Raw genomic sequence first — 21,471 nt, forward strand, 5'->3', positions numbered from 1 at the left:
TTTCTTTTTCGAACAATGTAAGCTTATTCGTTGCTATTTTAACTTCATTCTTGCACTACCTAGACGCACCTCTGCTGTAAATCTTAGCGTGATACGTTGAGAAACCGATTTTTGCGGACTGCCCAATGTGGGATCTAAGCGTTAGTGTAATTGCACTATTTGGGATTTACTGCCTAAATACTCGAGACTTCTATAAGATACACATCACCAGGCCCTGTCCCCTCTTAATCGCAGCGATAATAGTTCCATGGGCAAGTCATCAACTCCTTAATCGCAAAATGATAAAAATCAGCAATACGCAACAGTTTAAGGTATCGCTGGTACAAAGATTTTCAAGTCTACTTTTATTTTGTAGGAATGTCTTCGAAGCACGTTCCTGTTTATCAGGATATCGACGGAGTCAGGGACTTCTCGGCATACAAGGTTGACCTGGACAACGAGGCACTCAGCTTCGTGCCCCACAATGGCGACATCGTCATGGTTTCGCCTCTAAAATGCGGAAACAACCGGCTTGAACAAATCATGAAACTTATTTTATACAGGTAAGCAAGGTCTGATGCACCGCTCTTTCTACTGGAACTAAAGCTGCCTCGGTGACTCGGCAAAGTGCCGGCCCACGAATCAACAGATGAGTGGTTCGAGTCCCTTCTGACGTTACTGGGAGCAGATCCTATATCAAGGAAGAGCTATTGCACCAATGGAGAATGGAGGGAGCTGTGAGAAACAGAAGCGCAGCTGTGTTTTTACGAAGCTTATGGTGAGACACATCATGATTGGCGTAAACTGTTTTGTTTGTTTCTTTTCTCAAGAGGGTTAGTAAGCTTAAAGCATGCGATGTTTGATGATTTCTTGACTACTAACCACACGCCACCTTATTTATTTATTTATTTATTTGGTGATACTGCCAGCATTCTGTAGAACGCCCAGGCAGGAGGTGTACAAAACCAATATTCAAGAACAAGCGGAAGCAGTACAAACAAACAGATAGAGCCACTACACAACAAAGTGCGAGAGTAGGGCTTCACTAAAAGTATCTATTGATCTCAAATTTACAACACTTTCAGGAAGCCTATTCCACTCACACGTGGTTCTAGGAAAAAAGGATGCTTTAAACAAAGTGGTTCGACACAATGGTTCGACAAGTGTTAATTGGTGTTTGCCTCTCGTGGGCCTTGTTTCGTTAAACGAAGTGTAATCACAGAGATGCAGTCGCAAATTACCTTGTATCATATTATAAAGATACTTCAGCCGCTCTGTTTTTCTCCGGGTTGCTAAATCACTCAATCCCGATCTTGGATACAAATCTGAAACGGATGACACAAAATCATAACGGTTGTACACAAACCGCAATGCTTTTTTTTTGCACAGTTTCTAACATATCGATTCTTTGTATGAGGATCCCATACAATACGTGCATATTCTAGCATTGGTCTTATGATGGTCTTATAAGCAGTCAGTTTCGTTTCAGGTGAACACAGGTTAATATTTCGTCTTAAAAACCAGAGCTTCCGCATTGCTTTACGAGCTATAAACTCAATGTGTGCACCCCGTGACAAATCAGAGGTAATTAAAACTCCGAGGTATTGATATTGTTTAACAGACTCGAGCGGTACTCCATTGATAGAATCTGTAAAAAGCAAAGGGTTGTTATTCCGCGTCACGGTCAATTGAACGCACTTTTTACAGTTCAGAACCCTATTCCATTTTATGCACCATGCATGAACCAAAGATAGACAATAATTTAATTCTTCTTGATCAGACGGGTTGTTTACTTTAGCAAATAAAACATAATCGTCAGCAAAGAATCGGCTTTGTATATTGGGGTGTTGTACCTTTAAATCATTAATAAAAATTCAAAACAAAAGCGGCCCAAAGACCGAGCCCTGGGGCACGCCCGAGAAAACGGGTGACCTCGGGGGAAAAAACAGAGTCAACACCAGAGTGTCAAACCGAAATTTTTATCGGTTCGGTTCCGGTACGGGTTCACGGCTTTCGGTTCGGTTCCGGTTCAGTTCCGGGGAGCAAAAAATAACGGTTCAAACCGGTTCGAACCGGTTTGAACCGCTAAATTGAGAATATATTTTCCGCGTTGTTCTGGCAATATACACTATTTACGCCGTGAAACGGTTAACTATATAGTTTCTTCGATCGTCCGTGCAATTTACTTTTGTTTTTAGGTACCAAAAATATTAAATTCAGTTATATAATTTCGACGCGAGAGTAGAAAAAAATCTACATTAACATACATAACGTCGTGTTCATACGACTCCACATCCCTTTGTTTACCAGTAACATATATTTTACCTGAATCAAAATGTTTAAGTACAAGACTAAAGAGGTGAGCTGGTTGGTACATACCTGTAAATAGATCAGTTTCATATTTAGAACTATTCTGTATTTATTGTGCTTTCTTCGTGTTTAAGTAAAATTCTAAAGCTCAAGCTCATCTGTTTACACGGCATAAAATGTCGCAAAGTGTGATAGGTCGCCTAAAATACCCGTGATTGGTACAACTTTGTGTCGCAGTGTTAAAAATGAAATCGTGATTGTGTCGTTGAACTAAGGAATTAATTACATCACATAAAATTATGAAATGAGCACCGCGGTGCTCCTGCTAATTATTGGGGCACGCCACCGCTCTAGGAATGGAAGGCTTACCGCTCGCTCTCGTTCAGGTGCTCATCCAAGCGTGGCTGCCTGTCTGGTTCTCCTGCCTGCCTGCACCAGCTACAGCTACCGGACTGACTAACGACCCTCAACGGCTTGGCTGGATGATCGACAACAGAACAGCCCTGCCATTTCTTCAACTTGAAACCATCGGAACGCCTTTCCCGCCAATCACGGAACTCAGCGCAGACCTTGGCTGGCAACACTGCTCTACTACGATAAGCCCGCGACTACTTAAACAACAAGCTCCGGACCGGCACTTCGGGCACGTCACCGCTCTAGGAATGGAAGGCTTACCGCCCGCTCTCGTTCAGGTTGGTGTAATTCACCTTGATTGTTACAGAAACGATGACCTCTTGTTAATAGCGGTGTCGTGCCCGACCCATTGGTATCTGTTCATCATTGATAGCATTACTTACGCCGGTGGCTGTTGTAACCAATTACTTCTCTTATTATCCGGTGATGTAGAGACTAACCCTGGAATGACTAAGGCTCAGGAAGCCCAATTAGAATCTGTCCTGGCCATTGTACGAAGCCTTAAAGAAGGGCAAAATGAAGTTTTAAGCGAACTAAGAAAACTGAGAGAAGATCAGTCTCGTACTGAATCAGCCGTGACTGCCCTGACTAAAAGAGTAGCGAATGTGGAAGCATGCGTGTCTAGTTTGGACGAGATACGCAAAGATGCAGAAAACACAAAAATATCTTTAAAAAGCATGACAGAACAAATTCATACTTTGGAATCACGGTGTGAGGACGCGGAGAATAGAATGCGACGTTCCAATCTTGTGTTCTATGGTCACGCTGACAAACAAAATGAAACGTGGGCCCAATCAGAAAAACTGGTTCTTGACATGTGCTCTCGCAACTTGGATCTTTCGCTACAATCTAGTTTCGTAGAAAGAGCGCACAGGCTAGGTCGCTTTAACAATAATAAAACACGCCCTATCATTGTCAAGCTTTCTTCTACCAAGCATAAAGATAGTATCTTGAGCGCGTGTTACAAATTAAAAAAATACCGGTTTTGCCGTCAGCGAGGATTTTTCACCAGCAGTACGCGAGGCACGGCGAAAACTGATTGAGTTTGCGAAACAACAAGGAAAGCAGTACAAGCTGCGCTCGAACAGATCAGTCATTGATAACAAAACATTTTGCTTCGACTCTGCACAAAACAGTATATATGAAGAAAAAAAGCCATAGGAGATTTGTACACGCCGCCGCCCACCCCAGTCTTCCCGAGTACGCAGAAACACAAAGTCATGTTCGGTCGTTTTTACAAATATAAGAAGTGTTTTAACAAACCGCGACGACCTATTATCACTAATTGAATCATGCACTGCCGACCTCGTCATTCTTGCAGAAACGTGGCTGAAACCCGAAATTGCTGACTCAGAAGTGTTCCCCCCCAATATGAATTACACCTTACACAGATGCGACAGACTAACAAAGAGGGGTGGCGGTGTCCTAATCGCTATCCGATATCATATTAGTGCGTCACAAGTTAACGTTCCAGGTAACCTCGAGGTGGTATGGCTTCAACTTCACTCTCAGTGTTCCGATATCTTGATTGGTGTATGTTACAGAGCACCCGATCATCACGCTAGTTTCATTAGCGAACTTCAGGACTCCCTCTCGTCCATCTTTAGTACCCTTAAACCAAATGCGTCGGTCATCCTCTTTGGCGACTTCAACTTTCCGAATATTGATTGGAACTCCCTTTCATCAGGTCATCAGTTTGATAATGAGTTCATCGACCTAGCTCTTACGTTTAACCTCTCCCAAATGATAACTAAACCAACAAGAGTTAGCCATCACTCTAGCAACATTCTTAACCTGTGTCTTACTACTAACCCCTCACATGTGAATAACATCACTCATCTTCCCGCTATTAGTGACCACAATGTTATACACTTAAACCTGCAGTTTGACGTCGTCATCAGATCATGCCATTATAAATTTATTAAAGACTACAATAAAGCTGACTATGATACAATTAATAGAAATCTTCAACAGTTTTATGATACTTTTCATATCAACTTTTATCAAAGAACAGTTGAGGAAAATTGGAATCTCTTTAAAAACAAGGTAACAACTCTGACTGACATGTACGTTCCAACCATCAGAATTAAAACAAACAATGCAAAGCCTTGGTACAACAAGAAAATCTCCAAATTAAGTGCTCGGAAGAAACGACATTTCAAGCAAGCTAAAGAAAAGGACAATACTATTGCATGGGATAATTACAACGCGTCTGCTAAGGAATATAAAAGAGAAGTGAAAAATGCAAAGAACAAATTAAGTTCGACCTTCTTAACATTTTGAAGAATAAGCCTAATAAGTTCTGGGAGATCATTCATCCTAAAGAGCATAAATCCATCCACCTGACTAATATGAATGGAACTCCCGCGTCTAATAGCGAAAGCGCCTCACTAATAAATACCTACTTTAGCTCAGTATTTACACTAGAAAACTGTGACAATATTCCTCTCCTAAATCACCTTTCTCATTCTGCTATGCCTTTAATCGAAATAACATATTTGGGTATCGTGAAAGCGATAGAAAATCTCAAAAATTCTGCCAGCTCCGGTGATGACCAAATAAATTCTAAATTGCTGAAAAACACAAAACATATCTCATCCCAATTTTTAACCCTTATTTTTCAACAGTCACTTGATGTCGGCAAGCTTCCGTCTGATTGGAAAATTGGTAGAGTCATCCCTATTTTTAAAAGTGGGGATCGTAATGTTGTATCGAACTATCGCCCAATATCTCTCACCAGCATCTCATGTAAATTACTAGAGCACGTTATTTTCTCTTCTATCATAAAATATCTGGAAAATTACGATCTGCTTTTTAAAAATGAGCATGGTTTTCGTAAGACATATTCGTGTGATACCCAGTTAATGCATTTCATTCATGAGCTTCACAGTAACTTTGACAAGAGATTACAGACCGATGTCATTTTCATAGACTTTTCTAAAGCACTCGATAAAGTTCCCCACCAACGTCTGCTACAAAAACTAACCCAACTGCGTATTCATAATTCAGTAATCACTTGGATCAAAAATTTCCTATCCGATCGTACACAATATACTGTTGTAAACGAGTCCCGTTCACCTCTTTCTCGTGTAACGTCCGGCGTACCCCAAGGTAGTGTTCTTGGCCCCTTGCTGTTTTTAATCTATGTTAACGACCTTCCTGCTAACCTAACATCTGAAATTCGCCTCTTTGCTGACGATTGTGCTCTATACAGACCGATAAGTAATAATAATGATCACCTACTCTTACAGGCTGACTTACTAATAATAGAAGAATGGTGTCAGACATGGCAAATGACAGTTAATGTAAATAAAACGAAACTAGTGTCTTTCACCAGATCACAGTCCCCATCACTCTTTTCATATCAACTCAGCGACACAATAATTGACCCCTGCACATCTTATAAATACCTCGGCGTTCATTTAACTTGTGATCTATCTTGGGCAACTAACATTAATTTTATTTTATCTACGGCTAATTCATCATTAGGATATCTTCGGCGCAACCTCAAACTGGCCTCACCTGAAATTAGACAATTGTCATACATAACATTTGTTAGATCTCGTCTAGAGTATGCGTCTTCTGTATGGTCCCCATGGCAGCATTACCTAGTTATGAAGTTAGAGGCAATTCAAAACCGAGCTTTAAGGTTCATTTCCTCAGACTACTCTCGTTTCACTAGCGTAACAGGCCTAAGAAGCAAAGCTAACCTTCACACACTTTCATTTAGGCGCACTCTTTCTCGACTAGCCCTGTTTCATAAATTATACTATAACAATGGCTCTATTAGAGCATCCCTCTTCCTTCCACCCCACAGCATATCTCTCCGCCATGATAACTCCCGCAAAGTTCGCCCGATTTTTAGTTCAACTATATCATTTTATAATTCCTATCTGCCCATGACAATCAAGGACCGGAATAAATTACCCGATAGTGTTGTAACCGAGACTAACTCCGATAGATTTGCCGAAGAACTGATCAATTACCTGGAACTTACAAACATGTCTATCTGCTAATTTTTTTCTTCCTTTTTACAGTTCACAGTGCATACCGTTAAAATATTAATAATATTGTGTAATGTTGATGACTACTTGTATTTTGTTGTTCTTTGATTCATCTGTATTGCTGACTTCCTCTCTGTGAGTGTTAATTTATTTTAAACTATGATTATTAGTGTGTTATTGACCCCCCTTGTATAATGCCCTAACGGGCCCTCAAGGAATAATAGATGAAATGAAATGAAATGAAATAAGGTTTACGAAATACACTTCACAATATATATGTATATGATGACGACACAACTGAGCTAAAAGCAATGAAACTTTCAAAATGTAACAAAAGTTTTAGGATAATTCCTTTCAGTCTATTTTTTATAGAAACACCGAGCGGCAATCCAAATGCTTGTTGTTCTAACCAAACATTGTTCACAGTCAGCACTGCATGCCTGCCACTAATCATGCAGCGAGAAGTAATCGCAATTTTTCACTCTAATCTATACACACCTTCGCACTCAGATCGAATCTGGCCCAAAATAGCGCTTGCCCAATTGAATATTTTCTTATGCAGAATAAGCTGGCATAGCCCGCTTGTTGAGGTTTGTTCATCAAAAGATGCCGGTCAATTTAATTTGCAAATGAGCATCACCTTTGCTAACTGATGATTTTATCTCGACAGCGTTAAAAAGCTCATGTCGCAGAAAAGCCGATGTCAATGGCGTGACTGGAAAATCTTGATTGGTCGATAGGTTCAGACCTCAGAGCTACATACCCTCGCGCAATAACTTCAACCAACCCACAATGCTCACGTGAAACGTGACATCCCGCGTGGAATGAGAGTGATTAAAACATGACATGTAATGCGAATTAAAGGTTGCCGTATGTCTGAAATGATTTCAGTTTTGAAAGTAATTATTTTGCCTTAAAGAAAAAAAATAAAGAATTTTAGGCGGGATTCAAACCCACGACCCTTTATGTTGCGAGTGAGACGTTTTTCACTAGGAACGGCGTGAGCGTCTGGTACGACAAAAACGTGTTTTTTGGTAAGAGCGTTTTCGCGAGCAAAGTAGCTTCCGGAGTCACGCTTTTTGGTCTGCGCCAACGATGCTGGGAACCGGAACCTTTACAACAGAGTATCTTTTTTTTAAACTCCCCCCTCCCCACCCCCCCCTTCCCCACACACACGCACTTCTTTATACAGCGGAGCTGTTAAGGGCTAGTTTCTCAAGTGTCCTGTCCGTCAGCAAACAAATGATGACACTAAACTCTGGACAGCTACCGCCATCTATAAATGACGACGGCAACCAGACAACCGGCTTGCCGGTTGTCTGGTTGCCGCCGTCGCGCGTAGATGGCGGCAACCCCTGCAGCCTTTACACTCTGGCTTGCCCACTTGGGGCCGGCCATTACTTCATTCCCAGCACAGTACAGCTTCGCTGGTCTTCCTTCTTCACCAGAGTGGCAAGGCTGAAAGTATTCCTGAGGAATTGCCTCCTCCGTTGGTGTGTGTTCAATCGACAATTTTATTTGACACTTGTTAACCTCAACCCTTCATTGCTTTTATTTTGCACCCCGTGAAGTTTAAATGCGTCATAAAACGACTTCGGGTTGGAATGTTCATGACTTTTCCGAGACGTACTGGTCCCCTGACCCAAGTATACTCGCACAGGCCGCCACTAATTCAGAAGCTTCTTTGTTGCGGTGAAATTGCGAGGATAAAATAAGTGTATACCTTTTAGTTTTGCCTTCGCAAAGATTGATGACGTAACTGCGGGATCGAAACCACCCGTCTGACGACATTCGAGCACGGCTCATGGATTGGACACGAAAACTGCGTGAGCACCCGACTTCGGCTCGTAACAGTCAATGCATTGGCAGACGCTTGGGTAGTGGCTCGTGTCCAACCACTGTGGTAATGAGAATAGTCGAACTCTAACAATGCCTGGTGCTGAGCACGCGTTTTCCCCTTTCCAACCCCAGCGCGGGGTTATGATTAACGTTGTTGTCATAAGATAGGCGCCAGGCCACGTGGCCGCTTCTGGCTCCGAGTTGAGGGGATGAACGATGCTCATATTTCTCGAATTTCTCGGGGACTGCGATTACCTAGAAAAAAAAAAAACAAGGCCAAGTTCAATCAGTTATTAACGTTAGGGAATGATCCTGAGTAGAATTTAGTGATGCATAGAAATATTTTTATAGCTCTTTTAAGCAAAGTACAGAGGGAGTCGAAACTTGGGCAATAACTTGAGAACGACGCTCGTGTGAGACTTAGAGCGACTGCCAACGTTCGGCTGTCTCTCTGAGGTCACTAAAATATCCTTCTTTTAGTATTCATTCCGTACACACGTGTACATCTATGTAATGTCATATATAAGAGGAACGTGTCGTCCGGTTTTGTCCTCTATGTTACTCTCCACAAACACCGTAACTTAACCAGCACGCTCCATTTCCACGAGCGCATTTAGTAATTTCAGTACTTCTATTCTCAGGGACATCTTTCGGACGCAGTTCAGCAACAACGAAAAAATATTTGGGTGCCTCAATAATGTAAAATGGGTCTTGCAACATTTTTTTCTTGTACTTTCAGTAAATAGTTTTAAGAAATAACCCCTAACGTTGATAGCTTGCGGAAACATCCATTAGTTTTACCCTAATAGAAGATGCAGAAAAAATAAAGGAAAGAGACAGCTGTCGATATCGCCTCAACTCGCAATTTAAACAAGCGGCCACGTGATCTGATACCGCCAGTGTTCATCACAGTCATGCCCTAGGCTGCAAGGGTTTGCAAAGCAAAAGCTTGGGCTGAGCTTCAGATATTGTTAGTGTTGGGCTATTGATTATCATATCTAATTGACATGAGCCGTTACCTGAATGTTTGGCCATGCTGATCGTCATGAACCCGAGCACTCGACTAGGGGTTATGAAAATCGCTTACGTCACGGTGTCACGTGACTCTCGGTGCGAAATCGTGATGTCATGTTACGTCATGCTGTCAACAAGGTTAATACATCTAGTGACTTCCTCAAATCGAGCTGACGCAGTGATTCACGTGACGTCACGAGGTCACATGACAACATGTATTGACACCATGACATTACCTGACAACGTGACACATGATTAATCATAGTGCCATGAAAACCCACAACTTACTATACTTTTCAATTCTGTATATGACGATTTGATCCATAGATAGAAATACAGCCGCAAATGTTTTATTCCCATATGTTCATTTAGTGATACTAACAAAAAAATATTACCTTGAACCGTTTTGAACCGGTTACTGTTATATTTTTTTTTTCGGTTCGGTTCCGGTTCAGTTCCAAGACGGCGGCGAAGATTTCGGTTCGGTTCAGTTCCGGTTCGGCTAAAAATAACGGTTCTGTTCCGGTTTTCGGTTCGGTTCGGTTCCGGTTCGACACCCTCTTCAACACTAACACACTGCGCACGGTTAGTAAGATAGGAATCGAGCCATCGTAATATGTTCTCGTTACTGATGATGAAGCGTAACATATAGAGTAGTTTGTCATGGGAGACGCGATCGAATGCTTTCGCAAAATCTAAAAAGATAAGATCTGTCTGTCCGCCGATATCAATGACAGCCGCAAGTTCATGTATCGTATGAACAAGTTGTGCTACAGTGGAAAAACCCCGTCTGAATCCATGCTGTTCGTCCTGAAAAAACATACTGTCCTCAAAAAATGTTATAAGATGTTTGAATACGAAGTGTTCAAGAACTTTACTGGCTGTACACAAAAGTGAAACAGGTCTGTAGTTTTCGACGCATTGACTGTCACCCGATTTAAATACTGGTATCTCCCTAGCCTTTTTCCATTCATCAGGCACGTCTCCCGTATTGAGACTGTGGCAATAAATCAAATGCAAAAATTTTGCCGACCATTCAGCATATCTAAACAAAAAAACATTCGGAATGTCGTCGGGACCGTGGCTCTTCCTAACGTCAAGGTTAAGGAGGGCCGCAAAAACTCCTTCTTCAGTAATGCTGATGTCCGTAATCACTATTCTAGAACTCTCATTACTTGGAACTATTCCCATTTCCACAGTAAATATAGACGTGAAGTACTCGCCGAAAGCATTTGAAATTAACTGTTTGTTATTTGTTAGGATATTGCACAGTCTCATGTCCGAGAAAGAACATTTCTTTCGTTTCAAAAACCTCCAAAACTTTCGGGGATCACTAAGCAGATAGTTATGCAAGGTGACGTTAAAAAAACGGTCTTAGCATTTTTAACAGACGACCTCATCTGTCTGCGCAAAAACGGTAAAGACGAAATGTTATTCCCGTTATCAAATTTACGAACTCGCCGTATTTTACGCTTCAAATGTAGAATGTCACGTGTAATCCATGGGTTGAACTTTTTCACTCTCCTAATACGCAATGGAACAAACTTCTGAATGCAGTGCTGAACTGCACCCCTAAACCGTAACCACAATTCATTGGTAGTACTTGTAACAGGATCATACATATTGTAAAAAAGCGAATAACTTTCCTGCAGAACGTCTAAAATATCGACATCATCTGCATTGTTAAAGTCACGGTACCGCTTAATGTTGATAGTAGTTGATAACTGACAAGCCAACGTTAGAGTGCATACTACTAAATAGTGATCAGAGATACCTTCGACTATTTCGCACTGGGCACCTTGTAGAGGCAATCTTAGAGGAAACAAAAACCATGTCAAAAAGGCTTTCACTGGCATTAGTAACACTTGTCGAACTACGAACGGCTTGAGTCATATTCATGAAAAAACAATGTCAACCAACAAATGAGAGTGCTGACACTCCCGCCGTAGTTGCATATGATCCCAATCAATATGTGGCAAATTAAGGTCACCCGCTAGTATAACATGAGTGTAACGATGGTAAGATGCAGATATAAAGTCTTGTAGTGCCAGCAGGTGTGAAACGTCGGCATGAGGCGGCCGATAAAAAGCACCTACAAAGATTGACGTCGTTGAAAAAAGAAGTTTAGCCAAATCATTTCAGCATCGAAGGTACAGCTCACAATAGAGCATGATATGCTATCTTTCACAGCGATAGCCACACCCCCGCCTCTCGAACAACGATCTTTTCGAAAAATTTTGTAACCAGCAGTAAACACTTCATCATTCGTCACTTGCTCATTAAGCCAAGTCTGTGTGACGACGACCACTTCTGGTTCGTATTTCAGAAAAACGGCCTCTAGCGCCGTTGCTTTCTTTAGCAGACTACGAGCATTCAAATTTAGGAGCCTAAAGGGGAGGATGCTTCATTTGACTGCGGAGGCATACTATCACGGCCTGGGGTGTCACTGTTCGGTTTTAGAATGCCAATAAATGGCCTGAACAACGAGCCTGCGGGCCACAACTCAGCATTTAGAATGTTATCGAAATCATTTTCACCTACTGACACATGAAAGGAAGAGTAGCTCTCGTGCTTCGTGGTTAACTTCGTACAAACAGAGAACTGTGGACGAACTGCACTGTTCACAATGTCAGCAACGTCGTCACATGTAGTCGACGGATGCAGACGTGAAACAAAGAGTGCTCGACGCCTAGGAGGCCTAGGAGCGGCAGACAGCTTACTGTTTGCGCCAGTTCCCACAGAAGGCTGAGGCCTGCGCTTGCGTTGAACGGTAATGAAGCCATCGGAGCCGTTTTGGTTGCCCTGTGCAGCCGGGCCGAGCGAAGTTACAGCGGAATCGTTGTCTTGCAGATGTGGTTCATTCGGCTGTCCGGAAGACGGCAAAGCACCTGAGTGACCGTTCACCGATGCGGCCGTTGCCCCTCGCGCGAGCACGGGGGTTGTCTTTGCGATTATCTCGCCGACGGAATTGTCGGCGTTGCTTTGCAGAGTTGCTGCGTAGGAAGGCCAGGCTGGTTTCTGCAGCAGACTGTTTCGCAGTAATTCCGTGTTCTTGGCAAGATGCACTCGGAGAGACTCGTTCTCGCTCTTCAGAGAGCGTACGTCGGTTGTAAGAGTGTCCATTTTTTGGCACATAAGTCGTACCAGTTGTCGTAGCTCGAGTTGTTCGTACGATGTGGGTTCTTGCTGCATCTCCTGCGGCATCCCGTTGGTCACAGCCGAGTCGTTACTTGGGGTGTCGGTCTCGAGGACAACACTTTCCGGGCCGTGCCGCTTCGTACAAGCGGAACACTTGAACGTGCTGACTCCCTCAGCAACAAGGAGATCGTAGTCTTCATTCCTGACGCCAACACATAAGCAGTGAAACGTCCGTGAGCAAGGACCAGAGCAGATGATGAACGGCTGGCGCCTGATGGGGGCGGAGCAGGACTCGCACACGTCCTTTGCGTGCGCCATCATGCGCAGCAATGATGGCGCACGGAAAGGACGTGCGAAAGGAAATATGTAGAGGCCAGTCCGTCAACGAACTAACGGAGTACTACCAACGTACGCCGTACATCGAAATGTATGGCGTACGTACTTCAAAGGTACGGGCCCTTTGAAGGACATGCACCTTCCTCGCTTTTTCATGACTCATTTAAATTACGAACGCCAGCCCATGAACCCCAAGTACATGTACTTGACAAGGAACCCCCTGGACGTGTGCGTTTCCTTCTAACACTTCACTCGCTCCGTGGCGGTGTACAGATTCAGGGATGGAACGTTCGACGATTTCTTTGAGCTCTCCGTGACAGGCCAGAACGATCGTTGCGACTTCTTTAATCACTTGATGTCCCGGTACCCTCATAAGGATGGCGCCAAAGTCTTCTTTGTCTCCTATGAGGAACTCAAGAGGAACTTCGGAGACACTGTCTTGAGACTTGCTCGTTTTCTGGGAGAAGAGTACGCCAAGGCGCTGGAGTCGAAAGATTGCTTCCAAAAGGTTGTTTAACAGAGCAGCCTTTCCTTCATGTCCCAGTTTGTGATGTTTACGGAAGAGAAAATGAGAAAATTGGTTGAAAAAGGCGATAAGGACATGTTAGAGGCCGCAAACAGGTTTGCCTATGTTGGTTCTGAAGGATTTAGAAAAGTGTACTCGTTTGTAAAGGAATGGTAGGCGATTGGAAAACGCCCTTCAAGGAAGAACACCTGGAGCAACTGTGCCTTAGAATACACGAGAAGAATGTGGCCCCTGCCCTTAAGGCTCTGTGGAGCTCCGAGGACTTGGGAGGAGTCGTTTAGATTTTCCGCTTTTTAAGAAAGCATCATTCTGTGTCAATGGCTTAAGACTGGCTTCAGCGTTATTCCCGATAATTCTTGCAGAATTAAATATTTTTCTAAGTGTGTCACCAACGTTGCTGTTGCTTTTTGCAATGATGCTTGCAATATTGAGGTTTATGAACAGAAGCATTTGAGTGAGTTACCTCGGGATACAAATTTGAGTTACCCGGACGTTTCTGTTTCGTATGCTTCTGCCAATTAATATTCAATTTAATTAGGTGCTCCGGTGTGTCTATTTCGGATTTCTACGACGAACACTCAAAGATAATCAAACTCTGCCTTGTGAATCCGGGACCTCAAGGCCTATTTATCTTCTCAGTACGCATTATTTTTAAATAACTTTACGTTGACTTCATTGCGAAAGGTGGTAATCAGATTTAATAAAGCAAAAACATGCTTCTGTAAATGGATCAAAATTGAATCGATATTTTTAGGCCACGTCATGGTATACTATTTGTTTCCCTTAAGTCGCCTACTTGTTGTTTGCCTTAAAGCAAATAACAGAAGTTCCTGAAACAATAGACCTTTTGCAAAGTTCGTAGAAGTCCGCGCTCCAAAACGGGCAACAAATTACAGGGAAAGTCATCTACTGACACCTATTTTAAACGCCTTCAAGTTAGCAAGGCCGCAGAGCTAGAGTTTTTGCGTCATATTGTCACGGATGACAAGTGACGCTCGAGCGCGCTATCTTTTCGGTCAGCTGCGCTCGCGGCATTAATGCCGCGAGCGCAGCTGACCGAAAAGACAGCGCGCCCGTGGCCTAACGGTTATTGCACTTGCCTTTCACGTAGAAGGCCAGGGTTCGATTCCTGGGAGCGACGGATCTTTTTGTTTATTCCTGCAGACTAGTATTCTGGTAAATTCGAGAATCCTGTTGCTTGTTCGAGGTCTGAATGGTTCTACGCGTCGAACGTTCTACGCCGATTATTCCAGAAGCCCACGCATGTAGTACATAAGGGGCTCCACGTGGCGAGCCACAGGCAGTCTCGCCCCAGCGCTCGGTCCTGCGGTTTCGCCGACATCGACGCCTGCGACGCTCTCCTGCTTTCTTTTGTTTCCGTTTGCTTTTATTAATTTGGGCACAAGTTCGTCCCATTAAACGTTTAGTTTGCTTCAGTTTTCTTCGCCTCATCACTTGTCATTCATGACATTGTTGGGGGAGGTGCTGGGTAGTGCATTCTGTGCCCCTTAATCGTACTCCGCCAAAGACATCCCGGCCAAGCGACGGGCTCAGCCCCGGAAGGCTACCTTTCGTCGAAGACGCCGAAGCCCGAAGGAGCCGTCGTACCAGAGGTCAGTCCCCCGAACTTGGTCTCTTGCCCGAGCAACGGAAGAAAAAGACCCCCGACCATGACCACCCCGCCAGTCGTCGTCCTGCCCGTCGCTCCGCGGACACCTGCTCCCTTCCTTGGCGAGATCTACGAGGACGTCGAAGACTGGATCAACCAGTACGAACGCGTTGCTCGCCACAACGGGTGGAGTGACGAACAGCGCCTGCAAAACCTCCATTTCTCGCTTGAAGGAGCTGCAAGGCGCTGGTTCGAAAACCACGAAGCTTCGTTGACCTCGTGGGATCTTTGCAAGAACGAGCTCACCCGAATATTCGCCAATCAACACCGAACGGAGAGGGCCGAAGACCTGCTGCAGTCGAGGACCCAGGGCCCCAATGAAAGCGTCACGAGCTTTGTGGAAGACGTGCTTCGCCTGAGCTCCCGCGCCGACCCTCAGGCCACCGAGGGAAAGAAACTGCGCATTTTGATGCGTGGCGTGAAGGACGACATCTTCGGAGGCCTCGTCCGTAACCCGCCGACCACCGTCGAAGCGATCGTCACGGAGGCGACCAACATCGGGCGCGCGCTTCAGCGCGCGCTTCCCACTACCAGCGGCATCCAGGCGTCGCTGCACCCAAGCTTCTTAACGGCGAGAACACTCCGGGTACGCCGGACATCCGGGAAATTATCCGGGAGGTCGTCCGGGAAGAACTGCGAAGGTTGCTGCCAACCGCCAGTCGTCCGCCAACCCTTTCCATCGCCGAGGCTGTCCGAGAAGAAGTGCATCGGGTGCTCCAACCAGAGGTTCCCTTCACCACGGTGGCACCGGACGAACCAACGTTGAGCTACGCCGCCATGGTCCGACGCCCGCCGCAAGTTCCCCGCCAAGCCACGGCGCCACCCCGAAAAGACGCCCCAGCGCCGCAGTACCCCCGACGACAGGAAGATCAGGCGCACGTTCGCCCAGAGCAACCGACGCCGAGGAAGACAGATGTTTGGAGGACGGCCGACCGACACCCGCTGTGCTATCACTGCGGGGAAGCCAACCACATTTACCGTCGATGCCCCTACAGACAACTGGGGCTGCGCGGGTTCCACCCGAACGACCCGCGCCCAAGGTACGACGAACGCCCTCGCGACATCGAGGAGTACCTCCGACGCTTGGCCTTCCCAGCGTCGTCTCTCCGCCGTGAGGCCTGCTCCCCATCGCCACGACGTTCAGCGTCCCCAGCGCCACGACCCCGCCGAGAGAGCCTGTCTCCCCTGCGTCGCCGGGAAAACTGAGTGCGGCAACGCCTGGAGGTGACGTTGCCGAAAACGACGGAAGCAAACAGCCTCCAAGAACGCCGGAGCGCTCCCACTCTCCCGACGCCCCGCATCGTACCGACGCCCCCGCAACGGTGTCCAACAGCCTAATTAAACGTTGTTATCGACGGCCTCGACGCATCAGCACTCGTGGACACCGGGGCAGACTACTCAGTATTGAGTGGGAGGCTCTCTCGCCACCTTCGAAAAGTCACGACGCCGTGGGATGGACCGCAGATATGAACCGCCGGAGGACACCTCATCACGCCGGTCGGAAGGTGCACCGCTCGCGTCGAAATTCACGGCAAGACGTGTCCTGTGAAATTCGTCATTCTACAAGACTGTTCCAGAGACGTAATTCTCGGCATGAACTTTTTGTGTGAATATGGCGCCGTCATCGACCTTGGAGAAAACAGATCGACGCTGCGGACACCCGTTCCACCTTCAGAGAAACTCCAAACTGCGTCAGCCGCCGTCCGAGTCGCTGCCGACCACGTGAATCTGCCGCCGTAGCTGCATCGGTCACGACGTACCCGTCGTGACCGATGCAGCTACGCGTGGCGAAGTTCTTCTGGAAGGTAACCTCCAGTTTCTCCTGGGAAGAGGAATAGGCGTCGCAAGAGGAGTAGCTGAACTTCAGGATGGGCGCACTGTAGTCCTCGTGACGAATTTCCGACAAGAAACGCAACACCTCACTAAAGGTGCAGCTGTGGGCCATGTCGAAGAACTCCGAAACTCCGCCGAAGTCGCCGCGATTGTTGAAGAATCATCGCCCGCTCAGCAAGACTTTACGTCGCCAGTGCAGCTCGACATTGACCCTAAGCTTCCGGACCTAAAACGACAGCAGCTGAGTGACCTCCTCACCGAATACCGCGACTGCTTTGCGACGTCGTCGAAGGTGCGCCAAACTGCCGTTGCCAAGCACCGAATCGTTACCGAGGACGACGCGCGCCTTGTGCATCGATCGCCGTACATAGTCTCCTTTAAAGAAAGGGAGGTGATCCAGGAGCAAGTCCAAGAGATGCCGAACGACGACATAATCCAGCCCTCAAGCAGTCCTTGGGCCTCTCCAGTCGTACTGGTTAAGAAGAAGGACGGAACGCTTCGGTTCTGCGTGGACTACCGGCAGCTGAACGCGGTGACGAAGAAAGACGTCTACCCACTCCCCCGCATCGACGACACGTTAGACCGGGCGCCACTCTCGATACTTCTCATCGATGGACCTGAAGAGCGGCTACTGGCAGGTCGAAATCGACGAACGGGACCGAGAGAAGACAGCTTTCGTCACGCCGGATGGGCTGTACGAATTCAAAGTAATGCCCTTCGGACTATGCACGGCGCCAGCAACTTTCCAGCGTGTTGTGGAGACCGTACTGGCAGGACTGAAGTGCCAGAGCTGTCTGGTCTGCCTCGATGACGTCGTAGTGTTTTCAAGTGACTTCGACGAGCACTTGAGACGGCTCCGAGCTGTTCTTCAAGCCAGTCAGACCGCCGGACTCACACTCAAGCCGTCAAAGTGCCGGTTCGCCTATGACGAACTGAAGTTCCTAGGCCACGTGGTTAGTAACGAAGGCGTCCGCCCAAACCCCGAGAAGACTCGCGCCGTCGCGGCATTTCCAGCGACGACAGACAAGAAGGCAGTGCGACGATTCCTTGGACTTTGTACCTATTATCGACGCTTCGTTCGGGATTTCACAAGGATTTCCGCACCACTTACAAATCTCACGAAGAACGTCGAGAAGTTCGAATGGGCCGAGGAGCAGCAGCAGGCATTCGACGAGCTAAAACGACGACTCCAGACTCCTCCTGTGCTTGGACATTTCGATCAGGATGCAGAAACAGAAATTCACACGGACGCAAGTAACGCGGGACTGGGCGCAGTACTAGTTCAAGTACAAGAAAGTACCGTGCGAGTCATTGCCTACGCAAGTCGGACACTGTCCAAGGCAGAGAGAAATTACTCTACGACTGAGAAAGAATGCCTTGCGGTCGTCTGGGCAATCACGAAGTTTCGTCCGTACTTGTACGGAAGCCCGTTCCGCGTAGTCACGGACCACCACTCGCTCTGCTGGCTTGCGAACCTCGAGGACCCGTCAGGACGCCTCGCTCGAGGGAGCCTCCGGCTACAAGAGTTCAACATGACTGTGGTTTACAAGTCAGGACACAAGCACAGCGACGCTGACTGCCTGTCCAGGGCCCCTGTCGAAACACCTTCCGGCAGCAGCGACGACGATGATGACGAGTGCTTCCTAGGGGCAGTGAACACCGATGACATGGCACGACGTCAACGAGACGATCCGGAGCTGCGCGCCTTAATCGAGCGCCTGGAAGGGCGCGGCAGTACCGTGCCCCGTGTTTTCTCACGAGCCCTTCCGACCTTCGCCATTCGACAAGGTGTACTCTATAAAGAGAACTTCGGGGACAACAACTCGCCGTGGCTTCTGGTAATCCCGCCCGACCTTCGAGGGGAGATCTTTCAAGCATGTCACGCCCCGTAGGGGGCACCTGTGAAAGCAGGTGTTTGGAGAGTGGCGTCTCCACGGACCCCGAGCCCCGCAGGGGGCACCTGCACCTTAGGTGCTAGGTGCTTGGTGAGTAGCGTCACCAAGGACCCCAGCCACGTGGGCCACCATACCCGCACGCAGGGGGCACCTACTTTGGTAGGCGCTTGGTGAGTGGCGTCACTACGAACCCCGAGCCATGTGGGTTCGCCCACCCACGTCTGGCTGTGCGTGGCGTACCCGTGTCCGGGGAAAAGGGGACCCTGGTGGTTGAGCTGAACTGGGGGTATGTTTGGACCCTTCGGGGCCCCCCGGGCGAGGCAATACGCCGCTTCAACCCCTGCTTCTCGTAGACGGGTGTCCTGGCTTGGCCCGACCAGGATGATTCAGTCAGTCGCCTCTTCTACCCTCTTCTTCCTTTTTTCACTTTTCCTTACACCTCTTTCTCTTTTAGAGCGCAGCTCTTAGGGGCCCGTTCCCAACTTGAGCGGCGTCGGCGTAACCAAGGTCATCCCAAGGTCACGTGGCCCCTCCCCCAGGGTCACGTGACCCCCGAGGTCACGTGGCACCCAAAGTCACGTGACCCCCTGGTCACGTGACCCCCCTCCCCCGAGGTCACGTGACCCCCCCCCCCCCCGAAGTCACGTGACACCCCCAGGTCACGTGACCCCCGCCGAGGTCACGTGACCTCCCCGATGACATCTACACTGACGACGTCATCGGCATCCGCATCGTCATCGTCATCATCACTGATGACGTCATCAGTGACGTCACTGATGACGTCATAAGTGATTATGACGATGACGATGCGGAAACCGGTGAGGTCATCAGTGACGTCACTGATGACGTCATCAGTGATGATGACGATGACGATGCGGATGCCGGTGACGTCATCAGTGACGTCACTGATGACGTCGTCAGTGATGATGACGATGACGATGCGGATGCCGGTGAGGTCATCAGTGACGTCACTGATGACGTCATCAGTGACGTCACTGATGACGTCATCAGTGATGATGACGATGATGATGCGGATGCCGGTGACGTCATCAGTGACGTTGACGTCATCGGGGAGGTCACGTGACCTCGGCGGGGGTCACGTGACCCTGAGGGTGGTCACGTGACCTGGGGGTGTCACGTGACTTTGGGGGGGGGGCGTCCGCATCGTCATCGTCATCATCACAGACGACGTCATCACTGACGTCACTGATGACGTCACCGACATCCGCATCGTCATCGTCATCATCGCTGATGACGTCATCAGAGTCCGCATCGTCATCGCCACTGATGACGTCATCAGTGACGTCACTGATGACATCATCGGCATCGTCACGTGACCCCCCAAGGTCACGCGACCCCCCCCCCCAGGTCACTTCACCCCCCCAGTACCCTTCCCTCCTCCTCCTCAAGAGCTGCGCTCTAATTCGGTGTTACAGGGAGTTGTAAACGGCTTTCACTTTTTCTTCTGCACTCTCTTCCTTCTTTTTTCACCTTCTTAGGTGGCAAGGGCTAACCTTGAGTGGAAACAGGTCCTGTCCCTGCAACCACACTAGGGTATAGTGCCCGGGCAGCACTGGTAGTGTAATTGTGTCAGCCAAGCCTTTCTTGTTATGGCACATTACCTACCCCCTTGTTGGGCTCCGTGGTGGGCGGTGCACCCGGGCACTGAACTTTTCTCCCATCTTTATGGGTTCTAGGCAAAAAACCACTGATCGGGCCCTGAAAAGGGTCCGCACCGAAGCCACCACTGCAAAAACACCTGACCTTCCTTCGAAATTCTCCAAGTTTTTAGTTATACATTCTGAAGGTGATAAACGACTCTCACAAATGTCCCCATTCTTAGTAGCAAAGGTACTTGAAGGTGCAATTGGGAGAAACTACAAAGCAAAGAAAATGAGCTCTGGGGATTTACTTGTTGAGGCGGAAACAAATCAGCAGAGTAGTGCGCTATTAGGCTTAACGTCTGTTTCTGGCTATGACGTCTCTGTCTCTTCCCACCGAACGTAAAACAGCATTCAAGGAGTTATCTCCGAGGATGACCTTGATAGCTCTGAAAGTGAAATTGTTGAAGGCCTCTCTGACCAAGGTGTCACAGCTGCAAGGCGTATCACCATGCGTCGTGACGGGAACGAGCTGAAGACAAAACATGTGGTACTCACTTTCCAATCGACCGTCCTTCCTGAAGCTGTGAGGGCTGGGTACCTGCGCTGCAGGGTTCGGCCTTATGTGCCAAACCCCCGTAGATGCTTCAAGTGCCAGAGATATGGCCATGGTTCTCAAAGCTGCCGTGGAAAGGGCACCTGTGCAAAGTGTAGCAAGACCGACCACGAAGCCGATGCATGTACCAACAACCCACACTGCGTAAACTGCTCAGAACCTCACCCAGCACACTCCAGATCATGCAAGACATGGAAAGACGAGAAAGAGGTCCTCACCTTGAAAGTCAAAGAAAACCTTTCTTATCCTGAAGCACGCCGTCGCTTTGCATTCGTGCAAAAAGGCGGCTACGCCCAA

General features: G+C 47.4%; 1 pseudogene; it reads left to right on the top strand.

Moving 5' to 3' along the window:
- Nucleotides 1–357: 357 nt before the first annotated feature.
- On the top strand, nt 358–13,841 carry LOC120842880 (annotated as a pseudogene).
- Nucleotides 13,842–21,471: the final 7,630 nt, after the last annotated feature.

The sequence above is a fragment of the Ixodes scapularis genome, unplaced genomic scaffold, assembly GCF_016920785.2.
Source record: "Ixodes scapularis isolate PalLabHiFi unplaced genomic scaffold, ASM1692078v2 PGA_scaffold11__112_contigs__length_91849675, whole genome shotgun sequence".
Lineage (NCBI taxonomy): Eukaryota > Metazoa > Arthropoda > Arachnida > Ixodida > Ixodidae > Ixodes > Ixodes scapularis.